Below are 10,267 nucleotides of genomic sequence, written 5' to 3' on the forward strand. Positions count from 1 at the left end.
GTTAGTGGCCAAGATGTTTAAGCATCTGATTGGGAAGACAGTAGAGGTCTACATTGATGATATGGTCGTGAAGACCAAAGAACTTGGGAATCATCTGGCCGACTTGAAAACAGTTTTTGATATCCTAAGAACATATCGGCTCCGACTCAATGCTTCAAAATGTGCATTTAGAGTCGGGTCTGGTAAGATCCTAGGAAACTTGGTCACCAGAAGGGGCATTGAGCAAGCCCAAATCAAATCAAGGCCATCCTTAACTTGAAGAGCCCGACGTCAGCCAAGCAGGTCTAAATTTTGACCGGCAAGGCAGTAGTCCTAAATAGATTTATCAGCCAAAGTTCTGATAAGTGTAAACCATTTTTTAGTATGTTAAAGAAAGCCACAGATTTTTTGTGGACAGAAGAATGCGAAGTCACCTTGGCCAACTTGAAAAGGTACCTAACAACAGCTCCAATTCTGTCAAATCCAATGCTTAGGAAAGAGTTGCTCCTATACTTGGCAGTTCAGAGCATACAATGTGTGTAGTGGTAATCTGAGAAAATGAGAGAGAGCAAAAGACAGTATAATATGTAAGTAAGACCCTAGCAACTGCAGAAACCAGGTATCTGCCTGTCACGACCCAAACTCGCCCCTACAGGTTTAGCATCATAACCGGTCAGTAATCCTTAGATTACCAAAGGCCTCTGAAGATAATAATATATAGTTAGGGGCTGCGGCAGTAAATATACAAAATATATGTAACCCATTGAGTTGTGAAGACATACATGGGACAGATAATTTAAAAATTTTATAAACCAGTGAGTGGCGTCAAAAGATACAGTATTTACACATCACTCTATGAACATATTATCAAAAATCTTGCCCGTAATTCAAAAGAAGCAAAGTCTAGTACATTCACACAAACAGCCACTAAACTTGACTTAATCCGGGAGGCACAAAGGTTGGCTGACAAAAACTGAGACGCCAAGTCCTCAACTCTGAGCCTGGTCACATGTTTGGTCACATGCCTGATTACCTACATACATAATATAAATAGTGAGCAGAAGCCCAGTGAATAATAACACAGTAAGGGATTTTAATGAATGATGTTCATACCAGATTCAGAAATCATAATTCAGATTCATAAACAGATTCATATTCTTGTTCAAATCATATACAAAAATCAGAGTTCATGCTTAATCATACATGATACATCCATTAGCGCTAACAGAGTAGATACAGAATAGATGCAGAACTTATGGTAGTTATGAGTAACCAGTTCTACAAAGGAACCACCGGATCCGGGTAACAAATAATAGATATGCTGAGCTCTATGATGGAGCCTCTAGTACGGGTAATAGAGTGCAGACATAATAAGTTCCATAATGGAACCTCCGATACCGGGTAACAGGTAACAGATATCACATGATGCTAAGGATGTTACGAATACATTGTCAAAAATTGGACAACCATTCATTGTACAAAACATAGCATTACAGAAAATATATCTTATTTTATTATATAAAAAATAAATAAAGTTGAACATAGCTTTACTAAGTTATTACTCACAGATGGTTTCGGGTGCAGACAAACAGAGCAGACTAATCAAACGGTTTACGACACGTGACCTACATCAACACATAACAAATACACATTTGAAACACACGTTGGAATATATTTAACTCATTTCGTTCCGTTCTTAGTGTGTTTTTACATTTTACCCTCATTTCTATGTCTTAATCTTGGTTTAGGAATGCCTAGGATGCAATGAGGATACTAAAATGCATTGGAAAACACTTGGTCAAATTTTTGAAAACAGGGTCCTCGTTCAAGCGTAGCTTTCTCCGCTCGAGCGGACATGCAATGTGTAAGGAAATGCTTGAGCGCAACTTCCCACGCTTGAGCGTTCTAAAATTTTTGAAAAGTACTAGTTATGTGATTTTCACGCTCGATGGTCGCTTGAGCGTAAGACTCATGTCCCCGCTCGAACGCAACTCTTGACGCTCGAATGGTCTGCAAAAACATGAAACTTCTGGGAGCATATATTTCACGCTCGAGCAAGCTTCTGGTAGCTCAAGCAGAGATGCAAAAACAAAGGTGGCCGCTCAAGCACAGAATCTTACGCTCGAGCAGAAGTGCAGAATCTGGAATTTCTAGATTGTACTCCCAAGCTCCAAACTCGAATTCCACACCTTGAAACTCATTTTCTTGAACCAAAATTCTGGAAAATATCTAAGAACTTGTAAAACATCATGGTTTGAAGTTCATTTCATGATATCGAGGCCCAAAAGTAAGTCAATTGTGCAAAAATTTAACTTGAAATGTAAGAACATGCTATAAATATGACATGCATGTATTCATTTGAACTCATAGTTTCCAAAACATGATCAACTAAGGTAATTTGATGGAAAACATGATGAAATTACAAGACTATGGTAGACTTAGTACATGTATGTGAAAATCCTTAACCATTAGACTCAAAATAGAAGGAATTATGCATGCATGTATGGTATGAGTTACAATTCTCAAATTTTAGCTTGATTCTCATGCTTAATCTTCTAATTTTCTTGAATTCTTACACCAAGTAATTCAAATTCATAATTAAGGAGTTGAATTTCCTACCTTAAGCCTCGAGTTAGCAAGTGTTGGAGCTAAACTCCCTCAATTCTCTTCAATCTCCCTTATTTCTTTCTTAATTCTCTTCCTCCTTTAATGTTGGCTTCAATCTCTCTCTCTCTCTCTCTCTCTCTCTCTCTCTCTCTCTCCCTTCCACATGTTTGAGCTCAGGCCCAGAACAACAATTAAGGGCTAGGTGCTAGCCAACTTTGTGGCCGAGTTCACCCCTAGTGCCATCCCACGTCGGGCTTTGGTGAGCTGCGGCTTAGGATGTCCAAGAGAACGAAAAAAAACTCAATTGGGCCCAAAGGACCCCACGCTAGCAAAACAGAAGAAAACAGAGCAAGCAAGACCATGCGATATCTACATCAGCAATTCCTTCTGCATGTTTGTTGATGGAAGTTCAAACCATCAATAAGCGGGGGACAGGAATAGTGTTAGTATCGCCAAATGGGCGAATAATAGAGCAATCTATTCGTTTGCGGTTCAAAACCTCAAACAATAAAGTAGAGTATGAGGCACTAATTGGAGGATTAAAACTAGTAGCAGCCATGAAAGCCAATGAGGTAATAGTCTTCTGTGACTCCCAGCTTATTGTAAATCAAACAACGGGTGAGTATGTTGCCCGAGATGAAAGAATGATAGCCTATGTCAAAGAGTTTGTCAGACTGCTAGCATTGTTCCAGGATCTATAGCAGGTTAGCTGAGATGATAATAGTCATGCCGATGCCTTGGCTAACCTAGCTAGTGTGATGAAATCAGGAAAAGCAAAGACAATAATGGTTGATTATTTGTCAGGCCCAACTGTAGAACCACTGATCACAGAATATGAAGCAATGTGGGTGGAGATAGGTCTAAGCTAGATGGATGAAATAGTGAGGTTCCTCAGGGATGGTAAGCTGCCAGATGACCGAAAAGAGCCGCACAAGACTAGATTGAAGTCAGTCAGGTTCAGCCTGACAGTAGAAGACCATCTCTACAGAAGGTCCTTTATTGGGCCCTTTTTGAAATGTGTGCACCCATCCCAGGTAGAGGACTTATTGTACGAGATCCATAAAGGGGTATGCGAAAGCCATACTGGGGGTAGATCACTTGCTCATAGGGCCATAACTCAAGGGTACTAATGGCCCTGCATGCGGAATGATGCTGAAGCTTACGTGAGGAAGTGTGAAAAGTGTCGAAGGTTTGCACCTTTGATACACCGGCCAGTTGTAGATTTGAATCCAGTATCCAACCCCTGGCTATTTGCCCAGTGGGGCATGGATCTTGTTGGGCAATTGCCCCAGGCAATTGGACAGAGAAAGTTCTTGCTAGTAGTTACTGATTACTTCACAAAATGGGTAGAGGCAGAACCCTTGGCCAAAATCAGAGATGTGGATGCAAAGAATTTCATTTAGAAGAACATAATCACCAGGTTTGGGATTCCAAGGGCCATTGTGGTAGACAATGGCGCCCAATTTGACAATAAATTGATTAAAAGCTTTTGTGCTAAGTACAAAATTAAGAACTATTGCCTTACTCCTAGTTTCCCCTAGAGTAATGGTCAGGCAGAAGCATCCAACAAAACCATATTGGATGGGATCAAAAAGAGACTGGAAGTAACAAAAGAAAAATGGGTAGACGAGTTGCCCAATGTACTCTGGGTACATCGGACTATACCGAGAAGATCAACTGGGGAGTCTCTTTTTGCCATGGCTTATAGCACTGAAGCAGTTATCCCGCTAGAGGTCAACATCCCTAGAATCAGAACCCAGAGAGTAGAGAATGGGACTAACGAGACATTCCTAGCCCGAGATCTAGACCTGTTGGAGGAAAGAAATGAGAGAGCAGCAATTCAGCTGGGGGCATACTAGCAGCAGCTTGCTAGAGCTTACAATAAGAAGGTCAACTCAAGAGAGTTCAAGGTTGGAGACATCATCCTGAGGAAAGTTATCGACAACAAGAAGGATCCTAGGGAGGGCAAGCTTGGCCCAAATTGAGAAGGGCCTTACAGCATTATCTCGATTGCTGGCGACAGAGCATATCGGCTAGAAGACAGTGATGGCAAGGAGTTGCCATGACCCTGGAACACTTCCAATCTGAAGTTTTTTTATTATTAGTTTTTGTTTTTCTTAGATTTATGTATTGATCTTATTAGCCAAAGTTTTAACAAAACACTTTATTGATTTTGTTTTTATTGTTGATATTTGTGTGATAAGACTAAAGTAGTCTTATGACGATGTTTCCAAATGAAACATGATGAATAACTTAGACTTATCATATGGTATAGTTGAATTATACTTTCCATATGATACAGTTGAACTAAGTTTGCGATGTTTCCGATTGAAATATGACAAATAACTTAGACTTATCATATAATAGAGTTGAATTATACTTGCCATATGATAAATTTGAACTAAGTTTGCAATATTTCCGATTGAAACCTGACAAATAACTTAGAATTATCGTATGGTAAAGTTGAACTCAACTTGCCTATGGCAGAGTTGAACTAAGTTGACGATGTGATGAATAACTTAGACTTACCATATGGCAGAGTCAAACTCAACTTACCTATGGTAGAGTTCAACTAAGTTGGCGATGTTTCCGAGTGAAACATGACAAGTAACTTAGACTTATCGTATGGTAGAGTTGAATTATACTTGCCATATGATAGAGTTGAACTAAGTTTGCGATGTTTCTGATTGAAACATGACGAATAACTTAGACTTATTGTATGGTAGAGTTGAACCTAACTTGTCTATGGTAGAGTTGAACTAAGTTGGCGACGTGATGAATAATTTAGACTTACCATATGGCAGAGTTAAACTCAACTTGCCCATGGTAGAGTTCAACTAAGTTGGTGATATTTCCAAGTAAAACATGACGAGTAACTAGAGTTGAATTATACTTGCCATACGACAGAGTTGAACTAAGTTTGATCTAGTTAGATTAACAGAGAACCGAGGTAGAAAACCTTAACTAATCTTTGTTTGAATCAGACTTCAGTAAAAATTGGAGATACATGCTTAATGTGAATATAAGTGGTACTTAGGTTCACATTAGGGGGCAGGAATGAGGAATAGGCTTGACACTTGTTTGTTGAAATTTTTTACAACAATTTACAAATTGGAGTCAGCCGAGGTAATCAGATTAGGGAATACCTGAGGTATTTGTTACTCGAGATAACCAAACAATTTGTCAAAACTTGGAAGGGTTAAAAGAATGAAGTTTTGATTAAGGATAGCAAGCACAAGTAAAAGAGATAACACTTTTTGCAAGGTACTTAAAGAATTTTTATGAAGTGCCAATCTGCCGAGGCAGGTTGGTCCAAGGTGACCCCGAGGAAAGTTAGTCCGAGGTGACCAACTAAGGGTACACCGAAGATGAAGTGTGTCCAAGATAATACATGTTAGATGTGTTCTAACTTGAAGTGATTATACAATTAAAGTATACTTGTAAGAATTGCAATATCACTCTAAGTATGGAAGCATACAAAGTAGTGAAGGCAGATAAAGAACACATGTAGAAAGCATTCAACACTTGGTCAAAAAAAGAACTTGATTCACAGACAAAAAGACACTTCGGCCTAGTAAAGAAAAAACTTGTTCAAACGACAAAGCATAGGCCACGTTGGCCACAATAAAACAAACATTGTTTAACATAAAAGTTACAATTGCAAGAAAAAAGTACAAAACAAAGGGAAAATCCTAAGTACTGGAAACATTGGCATTGATCTTGGATTATTCAACCTCGGCTATTGGCGTTCTGTCAGCCTCCATTGGTAATGTTGTCTCCTTCTCTACCGCTATCTCGGCGTCTATTTCAAGTAGGGTTTGGTCTATTACAAAGGAAAATACAAAGTATACTTGTTTGTTGTTGTTCTCGCCCTTCTTTTCTTGTTCTTCTTTTGCCTTAAATTTTTTTTTCTTCTTATTTCAATACTCTCTTCAATTTGATCTCCATTTATAGCTTTTCTTACGCTTCTCCATCTCTAGTTGAAATTTCTTGTACTTTCACTTATTCCTCTTCTTTTTATTTTGTCAATTTCAATTCTCTTTTTCTTCTTTTTCTTTAAGATCCGACACCCTATGAATGTCATGCTAATCAATAAAGATATCACATTATTATAGAGTATCAGTTTTAAATTGATATTTTTACAGTTACGTGATACTCAATTACAAGAATTAAAATTATATGATTATACTTTAGATCTTAGGGATAATTATTGGTTCGATCAAAAAAAAAAAAAATTGTTAACAAAGTTTGAATTCTGCTAAAATATTTGTGAAAAGAACAGAGTCGACAATTTATCTTCTTGTCAATAGATTGCTTCTTTTAACTTTCTCCATTTCTACGGCAACAACAAAATTCACACTTTCTAAAAATAAAAATAATTCAAATTAAACTATGCAAAAAGTAAAGTTTTTTTAAAAAATATAAATGGACTCCCTAAAATTAAAATCTTGCCGCTGCAACCCCAACGACTACACATCAAAGAATAATTCTTGATAGCTCGAATTGAGCTTGTCCAAATGGTCCGAATTTGTATTTGCCAATCGAATACCCGAATGACCGATCGGACGACTACCCGGACGATCAATGTAACATTTGTCTACCACGTTTGTCATCTTATCAATTGCGGCTGCCAGTTTTTTTGCTAGACAATTGGTCGATTAACTGGGAAGCCAAAGTTCGAGCTATTCGGGACAAGATGAAATTCGAGCTGCCAATCATGATTCACATATATATATATATATTAAAATAATTAAAAAAATTAAAATATCTAATCACATCATTGTCTCTATTTTTTTACATATATTTTTATAAAGAATTAAAAAAATCAATTAAAATAATTACTTCTGGAAAGAATTGTTAAATAAGCTTATGGGATAATTATTAACCAGTCCTACCAATTTGACAAATTTATGTGTAAATCCTGAGTGAAAAATATATTGTGGCAATAAATAAGAAATTTATTAATGTAATTTATTTACATTTGTTTTTTTTTTTTTTTTTGTTTATATGTGTAGTTGTGAGTTTTGTTTGTTAGATTAATAAGTTTATCAATGTAGTTGAGAAATTTATCATTTTAATAGTTGTTTATTTATGGGTTAATTATACTTGCTCATTTATATTTGGTTACTTTCTCATAAAATTTGTTTTTTGTTTTTTTTCTCTCCATTTTAGCTTTTCATGTTTTAAATTTTACTTAATTTATTTCTAAAGATAACTTCAATTAACAATTAACAATCATGTAATATAAAAATATTTTATTTATTTTATATATAACTCACACCTCTAATATAAATTTAAATGATAATATAATAATATATTTTTTTTATATTATTCAGAAGTTATTGTGGAAAAGTGGGCAAATAGAAAAAATAAATAATAAACTTTAAGAGTAAAAGTGAAAAGTGACCACACCTAAAAGCGACAAAATAAAACTTATAACTACAAATATAATTTATACTTTATATATTAAAACAGACTTGCTGGTAAATAAGTCCGCTCCATGAAATTACACTGCAACCACTCAAATTTGTGACATTGAAATGGTACTACATTTTTCTTTATAACAATTGAGGTGGTCTTTGGTATCAAAGATTTTGGTTAAAATAGTTAATAAAGAAAAAAAAAACATTCACAAAATAGTTAATAAAATAAAATGTCACATCTTATATATCAATCAATTTGTTTTTTTCCTTCTCACAATTATCTATTCAACTACCAAAAAAGGGAGAAGAGAAGGAGATTTTTTTTAAGGTCTCTGATATTGAAACTTTATAGTATAAAGAACATCTAATATTTTTATAATGTCTAAGGTCCCTCAATATTGATTCAGAGAATTTCTCTCGACTTTCAGATAAATTCTCTCTAGGAATTTCTCTGGATTTCCCAAAGAATTTCTCTCCAGAGAAATTCGCAGAAGGCTAGAGAATTTTTCTAGATTTCTAGAGAATTTCTCTGGTTTTTGCAAAAATTTCTCTGAGTTCAAACAAGAAATTTATCTTCCTTCCCAATCACGATGTGCAATACACAAAATCTATCACTCAAATAAGCAACAATAACAACCAATATACATATATATTGAGAGTGATTCATTAAAAAGAGAATTTCTCTGGGTTCAAATCCAACAAATCTAAAAAAAATTAAAATTTCTCAGGTTTTGTTCACAAATTTCTCTAGCTTTGTTCATAGAGAATTGATAGCTGTATGCAAAGCTGCTGAATTTTCTTCTATTTCATCAATCTCCCAAAACCGTAATAATTCATTTCTTTAAAAAAAACCAAAAAACCCAATTCAAATTTAACACCCAATTGCACGTAACGACTATTGAATCCGAAAAGTAGCCAGTAAAAAGCTGTTCAACCATTGATCAACTAATTAGCCATTTCCGAAGCTCTGAATCAGTTGACTCTAAGGGTTGACTTGAATATATATAAATATATGGAAAAACAGATTCGAAATGTTTGTATTACTCTCTTTATGTGATCTAGATCTTGAATCCTATGAAGATTTGATATCCTTGGTTTCACTCTCTATATCTATTTATCTTGGATAAATTCCTCAATATACTATGTACTTGCTCTACTATCTCTCTCTGTCTCTGTCTCTCTCTCTGTACTGTTAAGTCTACTCTCTTTGTATTGTCTAAAGGGCCATTGACTACAGTCATTAATTAATAATAAGTAAATGTGTATCACTTTCACCCAATCAAGCCGGTGAAGAACACACCTTAGCCTCCGATTTGTGAGTGGAAGTTTCAGAGCTCGATCTGCTTGAACTTGGTGGTGCTGAGCAGTGTTCGGAAATGTGAAAAAGAGAGAGAGAGTGACAGAGAGAGAGATGAGCAAGACGTCGAAGGCAGAAGTAAAGAGATGGCGACGGCGAAAAAAGCAGCGACAGAGATGAGAGAGAAAGGGGCAGAGAAGCGAGCAGCAGCGGCAGAGATGAGAGAGAGAGAGAGAGAGAGAGAGAGAGAGGAGAATAGGAGAGAATGAGAAAATATGTGTTCGGGTGGGACTCATTTTGGGTGGGTGAGATATATTGGGTGGGTGAGGGACCTTAGACATCATAAATAAATATTGTGAATCTCTCTTACTATTAAAAATGAGAGAGAGACCTTAGACTAATTTTCTAGGGAAGGGGAACTACATGCAAGTGAGAGTTGGGGAAAAAAAATTACAAACACATGAAGGTGCAAGTGCTTGTGGTGGGGTGCAAATGAAAGGCTGTGGGGGTGTACGTGTCACTTGCACCTTTTCATATATTGGTAATTTTTTTATCTAACTCCCACTTCTATGTAGTTCTCCTCCTTCCAAAAAAATGTTTAAGACCCACACAAAACCTTTCACAATTTTATTCATAATGATGTGGCATGATAGGTGTTAACATTTGATTTGTCACACACTCAATTGTGTAGGTGCCGTTTGGTAACACTTACGTTTTAAGTTTTCTATTTATATTTATATAAATTTTCAAAACTCAAATAAAAACTTGTTTGGTAAATTTTTGATTTATAAATCAGTGGTCTTAGTTTATAAATTTGGCCAAAAAATGTAAACTCAAAAAATGTGTTTCCGTTTTGAGTTTTGAGTTTTGAGTTTTTTTTTTTTTTTTTTTTTACCACCCAACGTTAGCCACCAACCGCCACCATTTTCCACCACCACCCACTCCCCACCACCACTTGCTA

The 10,267-nt window shown here is 36.0% G+C and overlaps 1 long non-coding RNA gene across 1 annotated transcript; it reads right to left on the reverse strand.

The window, feature by feature from the left end:
• Positions 1 to 764: 764 nt before the first annotated feature.
• LOC114276332 (uncharacterized) lies at positions 765 to 9,585 on the reverse strand. The gene is made up of 2 exons (XR_014366302.1): positions 9,310 to 9,585; positions 765 to 1,012 (listed from the first exon to the last, which is right to left on the reverse strand). It is a non-coding gene; the product is annotated as an uncharacterized LOC114276332 (long non-coding RNA).
• Positions 9,586 to 10,267: the final 682 nt, after the last annotated feature.

This window comes from Camellia sinensis, chromosome 4 (genome assembly GCF_055761805.1).
Source record: "Camellia sinensis isolate YWXY chromosome 4, ASM5576180v1, whole genome shotgun sequence".
In the NCBI taxonomy this organism is placed as follows: Eukaryota; Viridiplantae; Streptophyta; class Magnoliopsida; order Ericales; family Theaceae; genus Camellia; species Camellia sinensis.